The 26,422-nt window shown below is 40.9% G+C and overlaps 1 long non-coding RNA gene across 1 annotated transcript; it reads right to left on the reverse strand.

Annotated features, from left to right (window-relative positions):
• Nucleotides 1-4,327: 4,327 nt before the first annotated feature.
• LOC134291587 (uncharacterized) lies at nucleotides 4,328-4,693 on the reverse strand. Its single transcript, XR_009999171.1, has 2 exons — nucleotides 4,522-4,693; nucleotides 4,328-4,458 (listed from the first exon to the last, which is right to left on the reverse strand). It is a non-coding gene; the product is annotated as an uncharacterized LOC134291587 (long non-coding RNA).
• Nucleotides 4,694-26,422: the final 21,729 nt, after the last annotated feature.

Below are 26,422 nucleotides of genomic sequence, written 5' to 3' on the forward strand. Positions count from 1 at the left end.
CACGATTGCAGAACTTGATAATTCCCTAATTCAAGTGAAACATTGTTTGTCTTCCTCAAGAAAGCCCTTCTCCTACCAACTAAGACAACTTTTCATTCTGAAAAAGCTGACTTCACGTAAGTATAAGAAAATAGAGCCAGCAAGAAAGGAGAAAGCATATCAAGTACTAACAAATAATGTGGACATATCTAAAAAGATAATGAAAAGAAACGATGTGATTTTCAAGAACAGTGAACATAGACGACCAAAACGTTAAGTGGTGTTAACCAAAATATACGATGAAAGGTTTGTTTGTGAACCGAAGTAAAACTATCCTCAATTCTTGAACTAACTATATTACCATTGACAGTGCAGTATCAGACTACAAGCATCGCAGTATATTTTAACATGAATTGCCTCTACTACAGAATAACCTTGTTGAACAATAAGAATAACAACTGAGCATAAAGATAATATGTCGCGTATCGAAGCATGAAAATTGAGCCGTCGAAAGACTGCTTCTGGTGATAAATCTAGATAATATGAGCGTTTAAAAATAAACATAGGAGTTCCCTAGTATGTGTTTCTCCAGGTGGTCACTCCGATGGCCAAAGCAGACCAGAATAGTCAAAATAGTACACAATCGTGAAGTTATAGCCGTCGAATGTCCATCTTTGTTGCAAAAACATGGAAGCAGTGCCTAAAAAATTCAGCCTAATGAAGTTCACTCAGTGCGAAAACGAACACAAATAAATGAATGCGGTCTCCCACCAACATGACGCCGAGAATGACTTTGAATGTCAGTGGGTGGTTGAAATTCAGCAGACCCCGAGGTAATGAATTTTTCATCGCTTGAACTTCACAGAGTGGTACACGGGTTGTCGATACGATAATCAAAACAAAAACAAATCTACGACGCAGGAGCCACTGGGCGTCGATAAGGATGACTGTAATTTGACAAATTAAGACACTACATGGAAGTCCCTCAATGCGATTTTTTCCGGTGGTCACTCCGGTGGCCAAAACAGACTATTGTGGTCAATTCTTCTTTTCAATGCCAGAAGCCACATGGCCATGAAAAATCATGAAGTTAGAGCCGTCGAATGCCTATCTTTGTTGCAAAAACATGAAACTCCCTCAATACGGATTTCTCCGGTGGTCACTCCGGTAGCCAAAACAGACCAGAATGGTCAATTCTTCAATTTAATGCCAGAAGCCACATGGCTATGGAAAAACATGAAGTTAGAGCCGTCGAATGCCTATCTTTGTTGCAAAAACATGGAAGTCCCTCAATACGAATTTCTCCGGTGGTCACACCGGTGGCCAAAACAGACTATTGTGGTCAATTCTTCTTTTCAATGCCAGAAGCCACATGGCCATGAAAAATCGTGAAGTTAGAGCCGTCGAATGCCTACCTTTGATGCAAAAACATAAAACTCCCTCAATACGGGTTTCTCCGGTGGACACTCCGGTGGCCAAAACAGACCAGAATGGTCAATTCTTCTATTTAATGCCAGAAGCCACATGGCCATGAAAAATCATGAAGTTAGAGCCGTCGAATGCCTATCTTTGTTGCAAAAACATGGAAGTCCCTCAATACGGGTTTCTCCGGTGGTCACTCCGGTTGCCACATAAGACCACAATGTCCAGCAATATTTTTAAATATCACAACAATATGGAGCATGTAAAATTATTGAGATTTCATCATGACTTAACCAACGCAGATGTGTTTAGCGCGGAAAACCGTTCAATTTCGTTACAGTCAACTCGTTGGCCATCTTGTGGGATCCCTGGAACCGGTTCCAGAAGGACGGGACATAACCAGAAACATACAGAAATAGTTCTCGACAGATTGTGTTATGGCCTAAAGAAGTTTGATGCAAAAACTTCTATCCTGTAAATAATATGAATGTGCTTTCTAGCACATTATCGTGAAAAACATTACTTTCCGGATATTCCGGATTTCCGGAACCGGTTCTTAAGAATTAGTCAATATTAATGTCTTTAATCAAAGTCCACGTGAATACCTTTCCAACGATTCTTGAACAGTCCTGATTACTTGTTCGGTTGCAAAGTTATAGCTTGCCAAAGTTAGGGTCTCTAAAGCGGCATTTTTCAGTTGAAGCAGGTTCCCGGTGGCCACAGTGACCAAATCCGGAACTCTCCGGGGGTTTTGAAAACTAGACATGTGTGGCTTTCATTTGGGCCAAAGAAAATCAAAATCGGCCCAGCCACTGATTTTTGAGAGCCGTTCAAAGTTTGGGGTCAAAAATGACCCCAGGGTCTTATTTGTAACTTTTTTTATGGGAGCTCCCCTAGGGGTCGTCAAATGTTTTGGATGAATGGAAATGAAAGTTTTCCACAAAAAAATAATTGTCTGAAAATTTCAGATTGCTAGGCCTTCCTAAACAAAAGCTATAGCGAATTGAAATTCGGAAAAGGTCAAAAAAGACCCCAAGACCTTACTAAGGTTAATATCTACCTTCCCAATGCATTACGTCCGAAAAAGCTCGCTGACGTAGTGTATGTATGGGGTCAAAAATTACCCTACCCGAGCAGGAGAAAACAGCTGAAGAATAATTAACTCAGGTATGGAAAACCGAATACCTACAACCTGAATGAGGTATTAAGTAGCCCTGCATAAGAGGTAAAATACCTAAAATAATAACTGGTGTGTATTCTGTGCATAACACGTGAATAATGACATCAGGTATGGCAATACCTAAATAATAATCGGAGATTTTTCCATACAAATATCGATCTTCCATAATTGAATAATACCTCAAGCAGTCCTCAACACCAAACCAATAACTCGTTGAGGTTTTTCATCAATACCTACAAAATACCAAAATAAGTTATTTTCAATACCTGGATAACCGACCAATACCTTGTCTTGGTATGATACCTGACTTTGGTATGCTCCAGTTATGTGGCAGTTATTCATTCCTGCTCGGGTAATGCACAAGGAGGGTTAATGTATGCAAACTTCAGATACTGTATAAGATATAAACAATAATGTCACTACTCAGACAACCAGGAATCGCATAAGGATGCACGCTGTACATCGTAGTCAATATCGGATATATGTACGGCTGAGGGACAATTTTCATCGCATATGATGTTATTTTGTGAACTTACTGCGATGTATCTGGTAAAATCATATAAGAGTGCAAATTAACTTCAATAATGCATGACTACATCGTAGTAGACGACATTCCGATGTTTTGTTGCGACGAACTTTGCTGATTCGCAAAAGCGTTCGAGTGAACTCACAAAGTGTCAATTGAATTCGCATAATTGCGTACTGCGATGTTTATACGACTTCGCTTGGTGCTTCTCTTATTATGTCAGTTTAACTCGCATTGGTGTACAAACTAAATTGCGTAAAAGTGAAAATAAACTCGTTCAAATGTACATACAAACTCGCATAAGCTAGAATCGTTAACGTTGGCATATTGCGATGTAATATGTGATAACAATGAAAGAGGTGCTGTTGGAGTGCCAAAAAGCTAAAAGAAAGTGAAGTCATCATTATGGTTACACAATAAGTTACAAAGTCATCATTTTTGTTTTGTTGACCTTATAATTAACAATGGGTGCTAACAAGAGAGGAGTAGTGGTAACTGTGCGGGAAATCATGCTACATCATTTTGATTTCAAAAGAGCCTGCCGAACACGTACAGCAAAGTCCAAATTAAGTCGTAGCACTCGCGCTCAGACTGGGTACCAACTCTAGTACTGCATTTGGTTCCCGGTACCCAAGTTTGACATTTGGATGAATACCTCATTTTTATAGAACTTGTTCTTCAGTAAACTATGACAACCAAAGTAGATATCAACACTGAATGCAACATGTCAAACTCTTGCGTTGTCTGAACTCTCTAAAGACTCTCATGCTGTAATCTGAGCTCCCTGGTGCTGTTTACAAGGGACAACTAGTTTGAGCTTCAGAGGATCAGCTCTCGAGGTCCAGCTCCCAATACGGTTTTCGTCCACGAATAAGAAATGCAAACGCGCGGGATTACTTTTTCTCATTAATTTATTAATAAACATACTTAAAGTGTGTTCGTGTAGTTTTTTTTTTCTAATTAACATATTACATATTAACTTTTGCTAATTCTACACTATTGTGTAGAGTGTTTGGCCGGCCGGCAACGCTTGGATCAAGCAAGATCGGGGCCCCGTCCGGACGATGGGGTCTATAGTGAGGTCTGGCGACGTTGGAGATCGGAGCGGTGGTATCGTCAGGCTGGTGAATGGAGCGACGGGGTGGTAGGTCGGTGAAGCATATCTCATTGGTTTCGCAGCGAGCGATATGATACACTCGTTACATTTTTTGGCCTAGGGGTTCGAATTGGACGACGAACTTTTCGACTGAGGACGCTCTCATAATTGACGACGACGAGAACTCGTTACCAAAGTTACACAACGAGGGCTGATGAAGGATGCTTCCAATTTTTAAACAATTACTTCCGTTTCCTAAAATAAAATTGGTAAATATTGAATTGATTGCAGAAAATTATCACTCAAAACGTTACCCACCAGAATCTGATTTTTTCTTGTTTATATTTGTTTAAACAGTAGTTACTCATAGCAACGATTTGCAGAAGAGCGCAAGGTAACATTATACGCAGGAATTATATTTTTTTGATCTAGTACTTCATGAACCCCAAAATTTCACACCAATGTATGGGAGTTGAACAACTTTATTTGGACTTTGCGTACAGCGCACGGAAACCAAGTGCATTCCAACAAGCACTGAGGTGAGTTAGAATGTCATAACATTTAATCAGTGTGTTTCATAAGTAGTGTTTGGTGCTAAGTGTGAAGTGCGGCTCGATAATCCAAAGATTATTAGTTCGATACTTAGGTGTCAAGATTTTTTTATTTTGAATATTTTAAGTCACATAAGGTGCTTTATTACGTCGCAATAGACGAAGTGGCTTAAATTCCCCAACAGGGGAGAAAAAAAAAGGTGAAACGAGACGCCGTGTTATTTTGCCTATCTTGCCTCTCTTTCTAACAATTTGCCTCGCGATTTTGAAGATGGTAATCTCGAGCTCTATCGCACTGAAGATGCTGAAAAACAATCAGCATATGCACTGCAAGGGAGCATACACAATGATAGGTTTTTGTTGTAAAATATAAAGTAGAACCTGAGATTACCATCTTAGTAGCAACAGAGCAATGGCAGATATTTCCTTGACCGTCCTGTTCGCCCTTAAAGACTAGCCTTGATAGCTGTGACGGCATCATAACTCTACACACTAACTTACTCAGCCATTTTTTTTTACGGAATTAAAACAGCTGCACGTTCGGCGATCGGTTCGGTAATCAAAACGAATGCTGAACACTCGGTAGTCAAGAAATTTTCTCGAACTGTCAAAAAGTACCGAGTAGTTTGTAAACGTGTGACGACCGTTCAGTACTTCTTTGAGGTTCATTCAGCAACGACGTAGCTTGATATTCCAGTAATGCTTTAACAGAATTTCTCATGAAAAACATGTTTTAAACACTTTTATATCGTTATTTTATTCATTTTTCTGTTTTTGAGACAAAATTTCAAAATGTTACCGGTTGTTTTTGTGCCGTTCAAGAATAGTTAGTTCACTATTGATGGATCCTGTTGATGTTGACGCTACAATGATCATCGTTGAGAAATCTGTGCAAAAGAAGATAAGCAATACCTATATAATTTCCAGACAATTATTGAAAACTTCAAAAACAAAACCAACTCACCTTTTAACTTCCTTTTTGATAGTATTAAAACCTGCGGAGAAACTTAATCGGCAGTTTCGACGACGTTCCGAGCTCAAGATCACTCGATGATAACAAATGGCGGACTATCAATGGAATCATTTTACTAGTGACAGATGATTTACAATTTGCTCAGTAAAACCTAGCGGAACGTTTGGCAGAAAATTGATGAACGTTCAGCATGAAAAAGCATGAATGCCGACTGTTCAGCAATATTTCACCGAAAATTTTGGCAGTTCTTCTTCACTGAACACTTCGGTATGTCGGTAATATCTGAATACAGTAAATTAATTTGAAAAAATGTGGCAGTTCCTCAAATAATGTTGCTGCACACTTACCGTGTTCGGTAAATTTTGACGAAAATGGAACAGCTGAATACAGCAATAATGGATTGTTTACCTTTTGCACCTGTTTTTGACAGTTGGTGTACTAAAGTTCAGTAAAATTGATTACCGAAACTACCGAAATAGTTCTGCTGTTCTATTTTCGTCAAAAAAGTACCGAACAGGCAATTCTGGATTGAGTGTGTGTTGTCGTCAAAAGTAAGGTTTGCACAGCAACTTAATATCATTGACGAAGTTATCTGCAACAAAAAGTACCGAACATCGAGTATGGGATTGGGTGTGCAGACACTTTAAAAAGAACAATGGGTGAAGACGGGAAACGAATCGAGAATTAACCAGATATTTGGTAATAAACATTTCATCAGTGTTACGTCTATTTCTCTCTGACATGACAGATATCACAGACAACAAGATGTAGCACTTGCAATTTCCATGCCGTATACCTTAACACCATGATTACTTAGATAGTTGATGCATTTGGCAAAGCTGTTAGGCTAGCCAAGGTCTTTCTGGTGATGGGCTGTTTGATTCAAAATTCCACCGCTAGGTAGCGTTGACGATAAAACATATTTTATATTCCATGTATTTCAAGATTCTGATCACTTAGAAAGTTGGTTTCGTCGGCAATGTTGTTTGGTTTAATAAGGATTTCCACTTGACTAGCCGATTGGTTCGAGATTTTGCCAGGAGACGGTGCTTGTTGCAAATTACCAGAAGCATGCAACTTTAACTTGTTATCTCGAAAATATTCAGTAAACTGTAACTTTTTATAGTGTTGGGAAATTTCTCAAATTTCAACGGATAGTTGCACAACTAGTTAGCTGTAAGAAGAAGATCATCGTCGTGAGTGCGTTGTACGATAATGGTCTTCTATTAATTTCACTTTTTATTCAATTTCTGTCGTTGTTTACTTGGAATTCTATCCTATTCACCGTTTCTGTCGTCACTTTCGTGACTTTCTGCTACTTTGAGTAAGTCAGTGCACCGAAAAATGTCAAAATAAGTTAATTAGGATAAAGTCATTCGGTGATTATAGGATTCGACTGTTGGTTTTTGCTAGAGAATTTCGGCTTGCAGTCTGATAAATTGCGTTGATTAATTGTTCATAATTGCCGACGTTTCGGTCTGGCTATTGGACCATCTTCAGGGCCTAAATATTTTATTAAAATTGACACAAATTAACATTAAACACATAAAATTACATTACACAAACTCACACGATATGCTAATCAACAAGTTACACAATTTTGTACAAGTTTAAAACTGTCGGGTTGAAACGGGTCACCATACGGCGTATGCATAAAAGAGATTCAGCAAAGAGGATGCTTTGGAATTTTTTTGCAAAGTAATTGTTGAGAAACTTCCAATGAAATGAATTTGAGGAGAATTTCCCGTTCACATTAATAAAAACTAAAAAAAAAGAATTTCCCGTTGATTTTCTGAAAGGATTTACGAAAGAATGGCTGGGAGAAACTGCCGTCTGGATTCTTAGAGGAATTCCCATGAGAACACCTGTAGTCCTTTCTTTACGAATATATAAATATGCATATAGATTGTTGTAAATATTTTGGGGAACCTGACTGTATTTGTAAAATAGTTTGTAGAAGAATTCTCCAATAAAAAGCTGCAAGGACTCCTGGAAGATTTTTTCAAAGAAACTCCTAGAAGTTCCAGAAAAAATTGAGCATGAGCATGAGCATTGGTGACCGTACACTTCGTAGTTGCTACTCCGTGATTGACCAAAGCTTGCGGAATTGTACAGAGACCCAACAGAAGCGGCTTGGGATTTGCACAAACTTCTCAATGTACACGTTCCGAGAGCTCTAATTTAATTGGGTCAATAACAACGCCGGCCACGTCCTTACGGCCAATTACGGTCAACCGGGGAAGGGAAGGAATGTTTGGTTTGACAACCGTTGCTACTAGATATTGTATATACTACTGTGCCCTCCACAGTTGTCACGGGAAGCAGTTTTTGTTGGTAGGATGGGATGGATAGTTACATAGATCAGGATTCACTTTGGTAAGCGATGTGATCCACGCAACTGTGAGAATAAACAAAACACATATACAAGCGATTGCGGCACCTCGCAATTTAGAAGAATGGTGAGACCCTGAAGATTCAGAATAGAAATTTGGAGGAAGTGTTATGTAACGAGAGAGATCTTGCGTTATCTCGCAATTTGGAGAAATGGTGAATCATTGTGCATTGTTACTTGCTTCTATTATCACGAAATCGAGATATCCAACCAAAATTTTGAGCACGACGGACCGTACCAAACTAAAAGAAAAATATTGAAACATAATATAGGAACAAGAGGTATGTTGAACCGTGGTACTTCTAGGCTACTCTATCAGCTACAACTTTGCCGAAGACTTCATTCAAATCGCATGCTTCATTAATTATCTACCGATTTTTAGGCAGGATCATAATCTTTACTCATGATGGTTAAACTATTCGATGGGCATCACTGCATGTTGCAGTGGAACATAGTAGCCATTATTTTAGTGTGCTATCTTTGGCGCCATATGCAGCAATGTTGCCTGGGAAGCTGGAGAATTAATTTTAAAGTTTCTCCGGTTGGATAAAAATCGATATCTAATAAATGAGGCGTCCGATTTGAATGCGGTCTTCGGTGAAGAAGTAAGTTCGGTGAAGTTGCAGATTATAGACCAGCCTAGGAGTATCCGGGATCCTCTAACGCTCAAGGGTACTTGGGTACTTGAAATGCTATAGTCGATTGAATGAAAAACAACATTTTCCCATAGTACATCCCATAGAAACTTCGAAGGGCTTGTGCAGTCCCAATTGTCAACTAAATGAGCTCAAATTTTGGGAGAATGCATAGAAACTGGATACGAATCGAATAAGCGGTGTGGAGTAAAAACTTTTTTTTAACCACCTTTGTGAGCATGCATGATAACAAAAAGAACGGAAACAATTGGAGCTTAAATCGGAATAGGATGAACATGGGGACATAGGGCACTGCATGAAATTGTCTCCTTCTCGTTCACTCTTACAGAAATTTTGTGAACAACAAGGCCAAGAAACTTCAAAATCCCATACAAAATTATAACAATGCAGTGCCCTATAAGCTGACGAAGGGTGCACATTCCCTAAATATCTGCTTCAACATACCATAGTGTTCAATAAGTGTAGTGTGTGCCGTTGTTTTTGTTCTACGATATGTTTCAATGAAAATTTCTTCCTGAATGAATCTCTAAGTTCAAGCTCCGTAAACGTCCCATAAAAACCATTGAAGCCATTAAACCGATTGATCCACTCAAGCCGGCAATGCACATTAGTATGGGATACGCTTGTATGGGAAAAATGAATCCTCGCTCCAGTCGACTTTTTAGATCCCATTTAGGTCCCATATGAACTATACAAAATTTCAGCGCAATCGGTGAAACTATAATTTAGCGCAAGCGGTTCAAAGTTTTCATAGGATTTACTATGGGAAAAGTTAAACTTTCAAACAAAAAATCCTAGAGGTCACCCTTTGTCTCCTTAATTCAAATCGATCAATGCTTCTTGTAGAAAAATCATTTTTGAAACTTTCCTTCGAAGACCGCAAAACGATTGGATGCTTGCGGAAAAAGTTATTGATTTATTACCGATTAGTGATACAACGAACGGCTTTTTGTTTTGTTTTATCAGCAGCACTGCTGCTGCCGTTGTTGCATGGGGTGGCGGGAGGCATCACCACCCCCAGAAACAACAGCAGCCAAGGCGGCAGCTACAGTGCTGCTAATAAAACAAAATAAAAAGCCGTTCGTTGGATCACTAATCGGTAATAAACCAATAACTTTTTCCACAGACATCCAATCGTTTTGCGGTCTTCGAAGGAAAGTTTCATAAATGATTTTTCTACATGAAACATTGATCGATTTGAATTAAGAAGACAAGGGACGACCTCTGGGATTTTTTATCTGAAAGTGTAACTTTTCCCATGGTAAATCCTATGAAAACTTTGAACCGCTTGCGCTAAATTATAGTTTCACCGATTGCGCTGAAATTTTGCACAGTTCATATGGGACCTAAATGGAATCAAAAAAGTCGACTGGAGCGAGAATTTGATATTTGTCCCATACTAATGCACATTTCGAGTTTAAAACAAGCAAATATCCACTTCATCCCGAGCCACTCAATCTTGGTCAGGTCAGCAGACGTCTTTAAACCAGTGCATCGTCGGGATGATTGTGATGAATACCTTTGGTCATGGCATGAGTGTGTGTGTTTGTGCGAGTGTTTCTGCCATGCCATACACCGTTCAGTTCGGTCCATTGAAATGAGAGTGTTTGACAAACAGCATCAGTTGCAGCGAAAGCAGGCAGCAGCAGGATCATCATCCAGTAGCCCTTCCAAGGGTGCAAAAGCACTAGTTAACGTTCTCTTGTTTGCATATCATCATCGGCATACACTCTTCGGCATGTAGAGCAACATCGCATCGTCCATTCATCCATCCATCCATCTTTCGTAACCCCTGAAGACTCGACCAGCTAGCCGTCTCGAGCCTGGCTGAGTACCTCCATCACTTGAGTTTGCGAGATAGATGGCGGGAGAGAACGAGCAGGCGGCCTCAAGAATGTCCCCATAATGCGCCCCGACCATTGCTTAGCTGGATATGTGGCATGGGAACGCTTTCATGTTCCGGTCTTTCTCGCATCCATCCAGTCTGTGTCTCACTCCGAGATGAATGTGCGGTGGATGGTTGACATAAAGACCTCGTCACGATACGCTCGCTTGAGTAAGCCATCGTCGCCAAAGTCATCAAACCGCTCTCCCCGCCGCCATCCGAGCCGCGTGGCGCAACCTCGTTTCGACGTCGCGTCGGCCCAGCCCAGTGTGATAGATACCGCCGCCACCGCCATCATCGTCATAACCGACAACGTCATATCATCATCATGACCCGACCCCCAAAGCGACACACTCCGAGCTGCCCCGAGCGAAGGGGTATAACTACGAACAGCTCAGATAAAACCATCGATAATTAAACTCGCACATGGTTTTTCAGGAGCGTCTTTATATGACTTTAGCGGGTTTCAGGGGATACTCCCGGGGTCTCATGGTAATTTAGGAGATTATCAGAGAAATTTGAGTGATCTAAATGGTTTGAAAAAATTATTGGGATCTCAGGAGAATTTTGGAGGGCCTAGAAGGTTTCGAGGTTTCGGAGAGATTTGAGAGGATTTTGAGATGCGTTTCAGGGGGTCTCAGCAAGTTCAATGAGGTTTCAGTGGCCTCCAAGAAGTTCCGGGGAATATCATAACGTCTTAAGTGATTTCAGGGTATCTCAGAAGTTTTTCAGGAATTCCAGGGCCTCTTCCGGGATTTCATGGGTCTCTAAAGGGTTTAGAGACCCATGAAACCCCGGAATGTTTCAGGAAGTCTTTTGGGGTTTTAAAGGTGTGTAAGGATGTGTCACGAGGCCTTAAGAAGTCCTAGAGAGAAATAAAAAGTTTTCAAACTGTTTCAGGTGGCTTCAAGGGGTTTCAAGGGGTTTCCGAGGGTTCAAAAGGTTCCAATGTATTTCAGGAGATCTCCAGGAATTTAATGGGGTCTCAGAAGTTTCAATCTGTTTCAAGGAGTCTTACTAGGCTTCAGGGGGTCTCAAAGTTTCAATGGGTATTCAGAAAAATATCAGGAAGTCTCAAGGGCTTCATGTGGCTTCATGGTGTTTCCAGGGGTCTCAACAGGGTTCATGGAGTCATTGAGGCTTTGGTAGGTTTTCTTATGACGCTCTGGAGATCCCTATTCGCTTTGAATCTCTCTGTTCAGAAAACTACTTTTCGGAACGAAACGGAGGCTAAAACACTAGGCAAGTTTCTTTTTCACTATGCTTTATTTCACTTTACACTTTGCACTGTACGATTTTATACGCGCGACGGTTGAAAATAAACTAAACTTGGAATGCGCACTCGGCGCATATTTATAGTGCGCCGCACGTTCTAGAAAAGTCGCGCGCAGCGCTTTCTAGAATGGTCGCGAACTCGCAGTACCTTTCTGGAGCGATGATGATGATGATGACAATAATGACGATCTACCTAATTCACTCTCGGATAGTCGGGCGCAGTCGGGTTGGTCACTCATTCGAGGTGTGGTGAGCTCCGTCGCTCACTGGAACTCACTCTGTCAGGCATGGCACTCACATAACTGCTGCTGGTGCGCGATGCGGCTGCTGTTGCTGATGTTATTGCTGTTACTGCTGCTGCTGTTATGACCCACTCTGAGTGGGCAACTCGAATGTTTTGAGCCATTCAATCGTGCATTGCATGTGCTGTGCGGGTTTTCTGCACGGAAGTGAAATCCCTCTGTTTCTTTCTGAACATACCGCCGGCCTTGAAGGCTCGCCTTCAAAAATCCGTGTTTATGCTGAAGATGGTTCCCTATAAGCGGCCTTTTGGTACGCTGATTAGTCTGCACCTCTGCATGTTTCGAATTATCACCGTTGTTTCTCTGTGGAGGCTTCGACGACACTGAATCCAAAATTAATCGACGATCGAGTTGACGATGTTGCTTTTTTCCATTTCGAACGTTTGTGCAGATCACAGCTGTAGCCGAAATAGCTTGCAGGCGCCCATCGTGCTGCAAGCTTGGGCGATGCAGAAGTGTGTTGTGCTTCTCACCGCAGAACTTACATCCTCCAGAATGACATCCAACAGCTTGATGTTTGGAGGACAGACAGTTGAAACATAACTTCATTTTTCTAACTTCCCTTTTCCTGGCTGCAGGACTCATAGTGATGAATTCATTACACTTCCACAAGGGATGGTACCTACTACTGTGACAAATTCGACAACCTGTTGATATCGTTGCAGCAAATGACTGTTGTGTGTAATGAACGGACTTGCTGGGTCTTCCTTTTTCTGCCTCTAATGCTTCCAATGTGTGACACCTTTTGTTGATAAACGTAACTATCTCTTCGAAAGTTGGCGTCTCGTTTTCTTGAGTCTGGTTTTCCCTATCGCGACGTGACGACTCATCAAGTTTACTGGCAAACAGGTACACAAGAACTGTATTCCATTGATCGGTGGGTTCACCCATCTGCTTCAGCAGATTGACATTTCTTTGGCACTCAGTCAGTAATCGACGCAACTCTTTAGGGGACTCTCCTGTAATCTGTCTCATGTTGAACAACTCGCGCAATTGTTTCTGCTTGGTTGCTCGCCGATTTTCGAATTGCTCTTTCAACAAATCCCACGCAATACGATAGTTAGCATCAGTAATATCCATCGCATCCAGTACACATGCTGCACTCTCTTTGAGAGATGATTTTAGATACAGCAGCTTCTGTACATTGGATAGTTGCGTGTTCCTATCGATGAGTGCCTCGAACGCATCACGAAACGAAGGCCAGTTCGTATAATCTCCACTGAATGAAGGCAACTCCAACGTCGGCAGTTGCACAGCTATTGATTATTGAGGAATGGGCAGCTGGTTTTGAAGCTGAACAGGTAGCAGCGGTTACTCGATGTTACGACAAGCAAATGATGCTCCTTGTCTCTGCATTTTTCTGAGGACTGAACGCAGAGCAACCCTTGCGTTGATGCATCGCTCCTCAAATGCAGCTCGCTTTTCTTCCTCCTCTTCAGCGTCGATGTCTTCACTTGAGTCGATGTTGTTCTGCACAGTGCTGTACTCTGCCCAACACTGGTCGATGATCTCTAGCCGCGCTTGAATATGGTCTTCAGTCAGGCCGGACTTGGAAGCGATATCTCGGATGAATACCTCGATCCGTGTCAATCGTCCCAGAATCACTCCACGCATTCGCTTAAGGTCTGATGCCATGCCGAAAGTTGTGATGAACCGTCGTTCAAACTGAAATTGATCCTGTATAAACACTGCTGTGCCGCCGGTCGGTGACGTCGTTGAATTCCTCAGCTGCTTGTGTCTGACTGGAACATCGGACGACTGATACGCACCGAATGCACTGACTCACACTGTAGCTGCGATGCTACCGAAATACTCGATGGACGATGAAATAGTCGACTGATCGAGGCCAACAGTACCGCTGACTGCGACGGATACTGCTACCGTGGTCTTGCGACTATTACTTTCGCGCACACTAACACGACCCGCGACGTGACTACTTACTTCGACCGTACACGAACACGAGACGCAAAACTTGCCGGTAGCCTTCGGATTTACTAGATCTGCAGGATCCGGTTCGAAGGACCAAATGTTCAGAAAACTACTTTTCGGAACGAAACGGAGGCTAAAACACTAGGCAAGTTTCTTTTTCACTATGCTTTATTTCACTTTACACTTTGCACTGTACAATTTTATACGCGCGACGGTTGAAAATAAACTGAACTCGGAATGCGCACTCGGCGCATATTTATAGTGCGCCGCACGTTCTAGAAAAGTCGCGCGCAGCGCTTTCTAGAATGGTCGCGAACTCGCAGTACCTTTCTGGAGCGATGATGATAATGATGACAATGATGACGGTCTACCTAATTCACTCTCGGATAGTCGGGCGCAGTCGGGTTGGTCACTCATTCGAGGTGTGGTGAGCTCCGTCGCTCACTGGAACTCACTCTGTCAGGCATGGCACTCACATAACTGCTGCTGGTGCGCGATGCGGCTGCTGTTGCTGATGTTATTGCTGTTACTGCTGCTGCTGTTATGACCCACTCTGAGTGGGCAACTCGAATGTTTTGAGCCATTCAATCGTGCATTGCATGTGCTGTGCGGGTTTTCTGCACGGAAGTGAAATCCCTCTGTTTCTTTCTGAACACTCTCCTTAGGAGTCTTTACTATCGTGTGCAGCATAGTTATTCCAAGTTCTATGGAAAATCCCTGGTAACATGGGACAACGAGTTTCTATTTTTTTTCTTGGTTCTGGATAATTCCATTCAGATAAAATCTGACCTCAGTTCAGCAATGTGTTGATTTGGACCGTTCACTATTTTATAGAACTACGATCGCATCCCTGGCTTCGGGTCCACCGAACGTGTATGGGGCGCCTCGAACATCGGGTGCATGCGTTTTTGAGTAGCTCCGTTTCATACATAATAAATCCATTCTCATTAAAAGATGACTGTACACAATTTTTCCGACTCATTCCCCGCCCGACGCGCTCAGAGGAAGGAATTTCCATACCATCAGCACCTCCTGCCATCCACCGCCAGCCCAACAACTTGGCTTTTGTTTGATAAATGTACGTTCCTTGTATATTTTCCACCCTACTCGCGTGAGCTTGGGCCCGAGTGAAAAGTGGGTTCGGAGAGGTCGGAGGAACTTTCTAACGACACTTGGTGACACCGACGACGACGACGATGGCGGGTTCCAGAGGGAATCAATTGAAATGTTCTAAGCATGACGGACGGACGGGACGAACCCCTCTTACACACGCGCTAGTTAGCAGTATTATGATTATGAAAATGATGGAAAAGATGGTTTGGAAGCACGTGGTGACAGTGCCGGTGCAGCGATGACAAAATTTCATGTAGCCGCCAGCTATGAGTAGGAACGAAAATGTGTCAGGCAATATGTATATATAAAGTAACCGGCCGAAGCCGAAGAGTGCCGCACAATGATTGTCACTTGTGATAAAGCTATTATTAATAACCTTCAGCGATGGGAAATTCCCTTTGAGAAAATAGCTTATTGCCTCTGTTCCGGGGGATTAATCAAAGTTGGGTCTGGGAAGTACAACACAGTGAGGCATGGGTGGTATACAGGGTGTTAGGTTCGTGAGTGCAAACTTTTTAAAGAATGACAGAGGACCATAAGGGGGCATCCATTTAGTACGTCACGCAAAATTTGGGAATTTTAGACCCCGCCCCTCCCCCCTTCGTACAGGTTTTTCGTATAGCTAATGCATTACTTGTCACACTTTCCTGAAACCCCCCTCCCCCCTAAGAGTGTGGCGTACTTAATGGATGCCCCCTAAATGGTTAATAAAATTGTTCTACGCATATGTTCAAATCTCAACCGTTACGTAGTTATTGAACTTCCCATGTTTTTGACTCTTATTGCCTTTACTGGCTATAACTTGAAAATGGTCAAACTTATCGCAATTTTTTTACCCTTATTCGAAAGATTATTGAATTTTCTATCAAATGGCATCTTTGAATCGATTGGTTTTGTTAAATAACTAAGTTTTCTCAAGCAAATAGCTCAAAATAGTGTGTTTTAATTTGTTTTTGTCAAATATCATTGAAAAATGCGTGATTAATTAAAATTCTTTCTTAGGCAAAGTTGTGGCCCCTGTTCCACTCTACAATTCGTTCCTTGACACCAAACTTCTAGCTCTTATCGTTTTCTTGCAATTTCGATTTAAACCATTAGAAACCTGAGAGTCGAAACTTTTCAAAACACTAAATTAGGTGTACATTGACCATAACAATGACATATCGATTAAAACGTTAAGTAAGCGACCGGAATAATTACTAATTAAAAAATCCAACTAAATTGTCATTAAATACTACATTAACACAACTTGAAAGAATAACCTAGAAATAAAAGAAGGAAAAATTTCCTAGAGAAATGTTAGTGGCTGAAATCTATAACATCACTTTAATGTTTCTCTCAATGAGCGACAACAGAAGCTTATCAAATAGGTTTGCCTCATAAGTGAGACACACCAGCTGGTAACTTGGTCTACTAAAACTATTGATCATTCGACCATTTGTCCCATGCGACCTTTTGTCCTAAAACCGGTGGTACTGCCCTGGATCGCTGTTATAAGGGTTGCATCCTTCCTGTCCGTCCGTTACCAAAGCACAAAGATTTGGGACTAATTTCTGACTCTTAGACAAGATTGACGCAATCCTCCACTGGTCGAAAGCTGTCCTCTCCACGTCTTTGTGGCAGTTGAGGCATGGAAAAGGAAGATACTTTATGGATCAAAAGGTCTGAGCCAGTAAAAAGAGAGAAAGGAAGATTAGTTGGACACCTATGAAAATACATAGGGACCTCTACATTCTTTCAGGCCAGGGCGTCACGGGTATTTGGGTGTTAGGTGTTCGATTTCAAATCTGAAATAGAAAAGGAAAATTGTAGATTTATCTGAATATGAAATGGTACACACTTATTTCTGAATTGCCTGTTCGGTACTTTTTTGACGAGGTTATAACAGCAGTACGATCTCGGTAGTTTCGGTAATCGATTTTACTGAGGTTCAGTAAAACAACTGTCAAAATCGTATGGAAAAGGAAAACAATGCATTTTTGCTGAACGAGCTCGGTGCTCAGCAGTTTTAATCTCGTCAAAAAATTACCGAACTCGGTAATAAAAATTAAGTGTGTAGATTTACCTGATTTCTCCTGAAATAAAACGTTTATAAGTAGTAAGTAAACAATAAAACAGAACGCAAAAATAGAGCCAATGAAATACGCAATCACATCGTTAGGCCAAAAATGTTGTTTGGTTGAAATGGTCACCGTTCCGGCATATGTTTGGTCGTAAGAAGGTCGAGTGGCCGAAAAATATTATTACAGTTTCTTACCGATTTTGGCAACACCCGATTTTGGCAACAAAAAATTTTGACCAAAAATTTTTACCGAAAAATCGTTTGTATTTGTAAATGTATTTATATTTTAGCCTTATTCTTCATCAAAAAATCAAAATGCATTAAATTTTTCAAAATCAATAATTTTACAAATCATGACGCAATTTATGAACGCCACCTACAGGGATCGATTTATATCTTGTGAGTAGTCCAAATTTAAAATATAAGCCAAATTAACGCATAAAAGTTGAAAATAATCCACAAAAAATTACCGATTTTGGCAACACCCCAATTTGGCAACATAAAATTCACCTCGTGTTGCCAAAATCGGTAAGAAACTGTATATCAAATTGTTTATTTGACCGAATAGGTCATTACGCGGAATATGTAATATGGCCGACTAAGTCATTAGGTTGAACAAGCAGTTAGGCCGAAGAGCTCGTTACATCTTAATTGGTCATTACGCCAAATTGGTCATTAGGCCGAATAAGGCATTGAACCGTAAAGATCATTAGGACGCAAAGACCACACAAAGGTCATTAAGTATGCGGAATGGTTTATTAGGCTGAACAGGTCATAAGGCCAAACAGGTTACCTTTTCTGCCTAATGATCTATTCGGGCTAACGGCCTATTTGGCCTTATGACTTATTCGGCCTTATGACCTATTCGGCCTTATTACTTTTTTGGCCAAATGACCTTTTCGGCCTAACGACTTTTTTGGTTTAAGGACCTTATCGGCCTATTGCATCATAACTGCACTCTACATTGTCGAATAGAGCTCTTCATAACAACCCCACCCTACCCGGGAAGACGAAAATATCTTAATCATATATCAAATCGAAGACTTTTTGCTGTCATAGCTCGATGTGATTTTGATGAATTTCAAAATTCTAATGAATATCGCACGAATAGCTCAAAGCGATATGATATCTGTTTTTGTTCTTGTCGAAAAAAGCTGAAAATTTCTACATAAGAACAAGTTCAGCTCTTCTGCACGAAACGAAACACATACGCGAATTCCGAAAAAGCTACCGATCGATAGAATTTGTGATGAAAACAGAACAATACATAGGCAGTCGGATGCCTGAAACATTTGCCAGTCTTGGTAAGGTGGTATGAACTACCAACCAAGCCGATCTGTTTAAAAGCACAGGTCGCACGGCAGAAGTTTCACGCATTCGGTGTATTCGTTCAATACATGGCCTACTTGCCTAATTTCACCTTCTATAAAATTTTCACATTTGTTCGCTACCTAGCGAATTCTATCATATCTATCATTTCATTATACACTTTGATCTCTACTCCCTTATACTATGAATAGAAAAAGACCGATATAGCCACAACATCATCAAGTTAATTATAGAATACGGTCGATAAATCAGAATATGATACACCCATAGAGATGGCTCAATGTTAGTGAAATGCCTTGTGCCCCTTTCTGTGGAAATGAAGAACCGCATGCTCTTATTCCCATGTTATTTACAACAGCGAGCGACAGTTGAGTGGTAAGCATCGCCGCCTGTGAATCCTAATGTCGTAGGTTCAATGCTGGATGCTGCCATTTTTTTTATTTTTTTTTCTAGAAAAAATGACAAATCTTGTTTGCTATTGTTTTGATCTTGCAATATCTTAACGAGCTATTATTGAGTAGTTCACTATATTAGATTTTGCTATTATTTCTGTTCTTTTACTTCTTATATCAATCAAACCAATATCAGTTTTTGCTCTTCAATAATTCAATCAATCATAACTGAATATGCTAATCATCAGATTTTTCACCTACTCGGGTACTAAGCCAAATAGCTTTTCCTTAACGTCTATGGGGATAGTTTGGGTGCCCTGTATCTTCTCAAGTAGACGTTAAACTAACATGCCTACCCTTTCGTAACGATTGTAAGGACGTGGTCAGGTATACAATGTGATGCTTGATTCGATCAACTCTAACACGTAGAAAAAATGTTAATCTCAAACGTTTCTTAGCGACACTATATGTTAGATTTTTCAAAACATATGAAGCTGAGCATTGTAAAGCCACCCACGATATGTACAATCGCCTAAGTATGCTACACACTTAGAAAATATAACCGAATTCGGTTCAATTTTCAACCGAGTGTTATTGGTTTTTCACAAGAAACCGAGAAACTCAGTTCAAAACATGTTTTCTGGCGCGATGTTTTGAAAATGAACCGAATTTTCGGTAAAAGTAGAACAACATTGATCGATTGTCATGGTTTTTGAACCGATGAGTACGGTAAAGCAATCATATTTTCGAGTTCGGTAAACGAAAACCGAGAAAACTCGGTAATATGCTCAGATTTGTCAAACGTCAGTGGGGTGAACTTCACGCCGGATTTTTTAACCGAAAACTCGGTTCTGTACTACAAACAGTCGGACATATTTTTTCTGAGCTAACGTGCGTAAGGTGACTTTTTCCATTCAGAAGAGTAAGTTTACTGGTGAGTAGCTAAATAAAAATAACTTGTAAAGAAATTTTATGAAAACAATATTCATTAAATATACTTTCAGCCTGCGGCTGATCAGCCGAAAACCTATGGAGGACTGATCAACTGTCGTTGGGATTGTCATGTAGCGGTCAAATTTTGCTCCTGCTGCTTCACCCTGTGGAATTTTATACGGTATCTTGCGACACAACAAAATAGAACAGCGAAGTTTTAAACTTCGAAGATTCCCTCCAAAAAGTTATTGACATTGTTTAAAGTGAATTTTTGATAATGTAATAAAGCACACAATTACTTAATCTGGTGGTATTTTTAATTTTATTCCCAAACATTTTTAAAACGGTTGAAATGCTGATATGTAGTAGTAAAAAGAAGAAGAAACCATTTATTTAACATTTCAGTCGGTTTGTTTGACAGCTTTCGGTTACATTATTTTAAACCGTATTTCGGTATATCGTCTTTGGACTACCGAGTTTTATCGGTATGTTTAACAGATCTATGTCAAATGAAGTCAACCGGATGCTCGGTTGTTATTGTTTGAACCGAGCGGGTAACCGAGCGTTCAGCAGATAAAAACTCGGTTAAAATTCAACCGAGTTCGGTACAATTTTTTAAGTGTGTATGTTTTGCTATGCTATGCCAATGACCTATTCGGCCTAACGCACATTTCGGCACAATGACCTATTCGGCCCAACGACCTGTTGGACCTAATTAACTATTCGGTTGAATGACGTTTGCGACTTAACAACCTTTGCGGCCTAATGACTTGTTCGGCCAATTGACCTATCCGACTTAATGACCTTTAGGACGATGTCCGGTCATTTGGCCGAATGCCGTTTGGTCGAATGCCGTTGGGCGAACGCCATTTGGCCGAATGCCATCTGACCGAAAGGGTCGTTTGGCCGAATGCCGTTTGGCCGAATCATGATCAAAAGAATTCAGAGGAAGTTTTTGACATTCTAACTGCCAATATGATTATCAGAAGTATTTCCTTCTTTGAATCATTGGCTGTTCTTTCGAGTTATACTGAGACGGGGAGCAGTGGTATGGTCCCTTGATTTCATCATTCATTTTTCGGCCAAACGACATTCGGCCTAATGGCATTCGGCCAAATGGCATTCGGCCAAATGACATTCGGCCAAATGGCATTTGGCAAAATGGCGTTCGGCCAAATGACCCGGAACCATGCTGTGAGTTTACTTAAATGGATTCAACTTGAATGGAGGATTGAGTGTACTTCCAAGGGTAACGGCTAACCTTCCCATCGCCAACATTAACATCGGGTTCTTCGAGTAGAATCGTTTGTCGTCTTCGGTAACAATACGTCGCATTTATGGATGAATATTTGCAATTGCGTCACATGCGGACAGTCATCCTTGGGTCGTATCTGATCCGAAAACGATCCCCATTGATTTGCTGAAATTACGGAAGGCAGAGTATGCGCTGATGCAGGGATGGGAACACTCACTTGCAAAGATTTACACTCACTTGCTGTTTTCTCAGCTCAGAAGCGTGCAATCAAGAAACGATCTATGGACGACTTTTGTCATATGGTTTTGTCTCAAACTTTGTCGAATAGAGTAGGGGTCGCTCACGAATCCCAAAGTCGTGACAAAGCTGTGAAAGCGACTCTCCACGAGGTGAGTGTAAATTACATTCACCTCGTGGAGAGTTGCTTTCACGGCTCACTCACGAATTCGGTATGCGTGTGCGACCCCTACTCTATTCGGAAAACTTTTAGACAAAATCACAAGGCAAATTCAATACATCGTTTCTTGATTGCACGCTTCTGAGCTGAGAAAACTGCAAGTGAGTGTAACTCTTTGCAAGTGAGTGTTCCCATCCTTGACGGACGGTGCATTAATAGGTAATTCCGGAGGAAATTCGAGCCGTCCGGCAGAAGGAACCAGTCAATACAAGGTATCATCCCTACATTTGTGAAAATGGCAACCTTAGAGTCGGCGGGCGAGGACGAGCCAGAAGACACCAAGCACCATATGATTCTCCCATCTAGGCACCCTTTAACCAGGATGGTTTTCGAGCATCACCATCTTCGTTTACTCCACGCCGGTCCACAGCTTCTGTTGGGAACATTTCGGCAACGTAACTGGCCTCTAGGAGGAAGGAATGTTGCAAGGCAGGTCGTGCATCAATGCTTCACGTGTTTCAGGTCGAAACCAAGGTAAATACGACAGCTCATGAAAGAGCTACCATCATCTCGGCTTTCGATCTCCCGTCTGTTTTCCAAAGCCGGCGTTTATTACTTTGGCCCAGTCCATCTACGATCAGCACTACGTAGAGCTGCTGTGAAACTGGAACGGTACGAATTGGTCGTTGAAACTCGAAATCAACTGCAGGAGCTGCTCCATCTTTGAAGGAGTTCTGAGCATCAGCAAGACCTCGCTATATTATGTGCCACTGAGGATATTACTTGGCATTTCAACCCTCCCGGCTCCCCGCATTCCGGAGCATTGTGGGAAGCTGCAGTGCGTTCAGCAAAACACCATATACTCCGCGTTGTTGGTGCAAACCCGGTGAATCAGTAGGATGTCTTCACGTTAATAGTTCAAGTAGAAGGCTGTTTAAACTCCAGGCCGCTGATTCAAATGTCAAAGGACCCCAATGACCTTGAACCGCTTACCCCCGCATACTTCGTGGTTGGCAGTTCTTCACGATCATTCCCAGAATGGGACCTGTGAATGACACCTACAAATCGTTTGAATTAGAGCCTACAAAATCCTACAAAATCGTTGGAGAATTGAAACAAGCGGTCAAGAATGTTCGCCTGTTATCTATTCCATAATTGAAGACCAGTGAAGCAATGCTTTCTGGCTAGATCAGTGGTGCTCAGGCTGGAGGATACCGTGGGCCAAATTTGCAATTCGGGATCGACCTGCGGGCCGCATAAAACATCGATGCACAAAAACAACAAATAGAACAATTCTAAAGTATATTTATTAAAAATCTGAACTGTTTAAAACTTGTGTAAGGGTCAAACTTTATAATCTATTGCCCTTCTTGGAGTTCAATTTAGATTCATAGGTTTGGTTGTAAAAAAAAGTTTGAGCTTTAATTTGAAATTCAAACAAACAATTTAGAAGTTGCCCTTAGAATTGCCTTGAAGCCACTTCAAGAACTTGTCAAACAGCTTTTACAAGAATTTCTTTTGAATCGCTCCAAAAAGGTTTGCTGAATTTTCTCCTGAAATTTCTTGTGGAGTTGCTCCAGAAGGTTTTCGAGAAATTTCTTGAAGATTCTTTTAGTTTTTCTAGCATGTTCTTGGAACACCTCCAAGAACTCCTCTCAGATTTGCCTTTGGAACTGTCCTGAAGTTACTTCAGGAATTCCTCATTAATCGTTTCTAAGAATTTCTCCTAGGATATCTTCCGGATTTTTCCGAAAATTTTCCAGGAATTTCTTGAAGATTTTAGTAAATTCTTTCCATAAGTCTCTTTTAAAGTTTATGAAATACTTCATCATTAAATTTCTTCAAAAATTATATTTGAAGCTAAGTTGCTTCAAATTTCCTCAGGCGATCTAGGCATCTTTTGTGTCTTGATGCAACTTTCATTTGATTCGTGCCACTTATAAATAACTGTAAGCTGGCTTCGTGACTTAGCTGAAATGCTGAAATATTTCGGAGTTGCGATTGCGGATCTTACCAGAACGGATTGTTCTTTTTGTTTATTTATCATTTAATTTGTGTTCAACACTGTGAAAATTGATCAGCAATTTTTTTGTGTTTGATTTCTTGATAAATTTAACAAGTTATTTCAAATAATCGTTCAAAAAATTCGATTCGTCTTAAAGTACTTGAAGGGCCGCATGTGGCCCGCGGACCGCAGGATGAGCACCACTGGGCTAGATCATCTTAGAAGGACATTTGGCTTGGCGGTTGAAGACGGTCCCCAATCCTACACTACCCTAGCCTCCCGTTCATGTGTATGGCTGATGAGCAGATTTCTCCTAACGTTGTATAGGGAACAAAAAATAAGAAATTATAGATAGTCTTTTCTGAATACATTTCAACACTATATTTAGTCAGGTGTGATGTCGAAAATTATACTGCATTGAAATGAACTCAATCATATCATATCAAATAAACTTAGACGAACGATGGCTATCATTCGCGGCTCAAATATGTCAGCTATAGGAACAAGCTGCTTCCGTACCAAATATATTTTTCATCCGTAAGTTAATCTACACTGGATCCGCCCGAGAGACGTGTTCTGAAAATGAATTGTTGATGACAAGTCTCGACTCCGGACGTCAAAAGCACCGATCACTATACTATAGATAGCGTACCAGGGAAAGCTTTTAAAAATATTATATTAAAGATTCATATTCCGTAGAGTAAGAGCGCACTGCTGAACTGGCTGGGCTCTGTTATTCGCTGAATTGCAGAAGCGCAACGGATGATTTTCGAACAAAACAAACAATACGGCGTGAATTATTTTTTTATGTTCCACACTCATATGCCATTATCAACGGTTGCTTTCCGCGAACTGGCATATTAGATTTCGCAACGAAATAGTCTTCGTTGGAATGCTTCAGTCAGTTCCGGTTGCCGTCCAAGCCATCTCCAAATTTTAAAGTATTTAGATTTGTATCATATCTATGTATATGTGTTTTAACCGGCGAAAAACTCAATGCAGCATGGCGCACGCTTCCAAATTTGACACTGCCCAGCAAGTGTACCAAGTCATGCCCAGCAAGCAACATCAACGAATCCTCCCGTGCATCCTCAGTGTACCTGAAACACAACCCCATCACGGTGTGTTTCGCGTGTCACCACCGAAGCTAAATTTCCATTCACTCGCTCGGAAACCCGTTAGAGCTAATAAAATTTAATTAGTACTTAATCCCGACTAATGCCAAACAAACAATTGCTCTCGCGGCTTCATGCTGTTGCTTGGCTGTCTGTAACGACGACGACGCCGCAGCCGCCGGGACTATTCGAGCTTTGGCTGTGTGAGCTTTTGGAGTCGGCAAGTTGGGGAAAGTGCCATCCCCCGGAGCGAGCACTCTCGGTCTGCAGATTATAGGACGGACGTTGTTGAAAGGGATTTCAATATTCATGGCAGGTGCGCACCACGTGTTTTCTCTGTATAGCTGTGATGAGTCGAAAATGCTGAAAACTGGCAATTCTCCGAATGGTGGAAAGTGACCTTTCGCGCTACTATCACTGATGGTCTGAAAGCAATTTGTGCTTTTTGGAGTCCATTCAGTGGAAGCGGGAATGTCTTATCTCCTCCTAGTAGCCATTAGAGTGCGCGTGTTGACATTTTACCAGTCAGCGTAAATCGATGCCAACACTTACCTACCTATCTAGTTCGAACCATGACTGGAATCTTGGTCTGGAGATTGCGTTTTAGGTCCTTTGGGATTTACAGCGATTGCGTGTGTCGGAGCTTGATTCCAATGGGGCTCGTCGTCGTAGAACTGTAACAGATATATTATTTTGATTCGACGCATGAGTCATTAAAATACAGAAAGTTCAGAAAATTCTCATCAGTAGTCTAGTTACTGGTTACTATTCTATTCTGTGCTTAAGTTGCTATGAGGATCAACCCTTTTATCAGTATAATTGATGTTATTTCCATGAGATTGTTCACTTAATTTTCTGATAAGAGATTGAGACAAATATAATCTATCTTATTTGATTTGATAAAACGAAATATTTTGCATTTTTCAACAGCTTAGAAATTGATTGACAAATTGATTTCTTCAAAAAGCCATTCTCATGCTTAATGTTTTGCAGTTATTAGTAGTAATGCATCTTTTGCTGCATTTATGCAGGGCTTTGATGTGGTGGAAAACCTTCAAGGCCGCATGGATTCGTCTTAAAATCTACCAAGATCACTTTCAAAAAACTCCTTCAGCGGTTTCTTTAGGAATACTTCCAGGATTTCTTTCTGAAAAACTTTTCCAGCGCTTACTTCAAATCTGCCTTAACTTATTTCTAAGAAATTTTCTTTAAAATGTCTTTGGAAAGTTTTGGTTTCTTTAAAATTCCACCGGGAATTACTTCAGAAATTCTTCTTGGGATTTGTTAAAAAAGTCTTCGAAAATTTCTCCAGGAAATCTTTTAAATAAAATCTTTCAGAGACTTCTTCAGGAGTTCGTACAAGTATTTCTATAGGAAGTCCACCAGTGATTTGTTCAAAAATTACTTAACAGATTTTAATGAAAATTTCTGCAGGAATTTGTCCCGAAATTTCTTTGTGCAATCATCCATAAAATACTGCAAGGCTTTCACCAGAGATTCTTGCATTATTACTTTTGGTGATTCCAACCGGAATTCCTTCAGGATTCCCTCTAGATATTCCTCCATGCATTTCCCCAGAAATTTCTCCGACATTTCTTCTAAGGATAACTCTATGAATTCCTCCACGAATTCTTCGAGAAATGTATTCCTTTGCA

The sequence above is a fragment of the Aedes albopictus genome, chromosome 3, assembly GCF_035046485.1.
Source record: "Aedes albopictus strain Foshan chromosome 3, AalbF5, whole genome shotgun sequence".
NCBI lineage: Eukaryota > Metazoa > Arthropoda > Insecta > Diptera > Culicidae > Aedes > Aedes albopictus.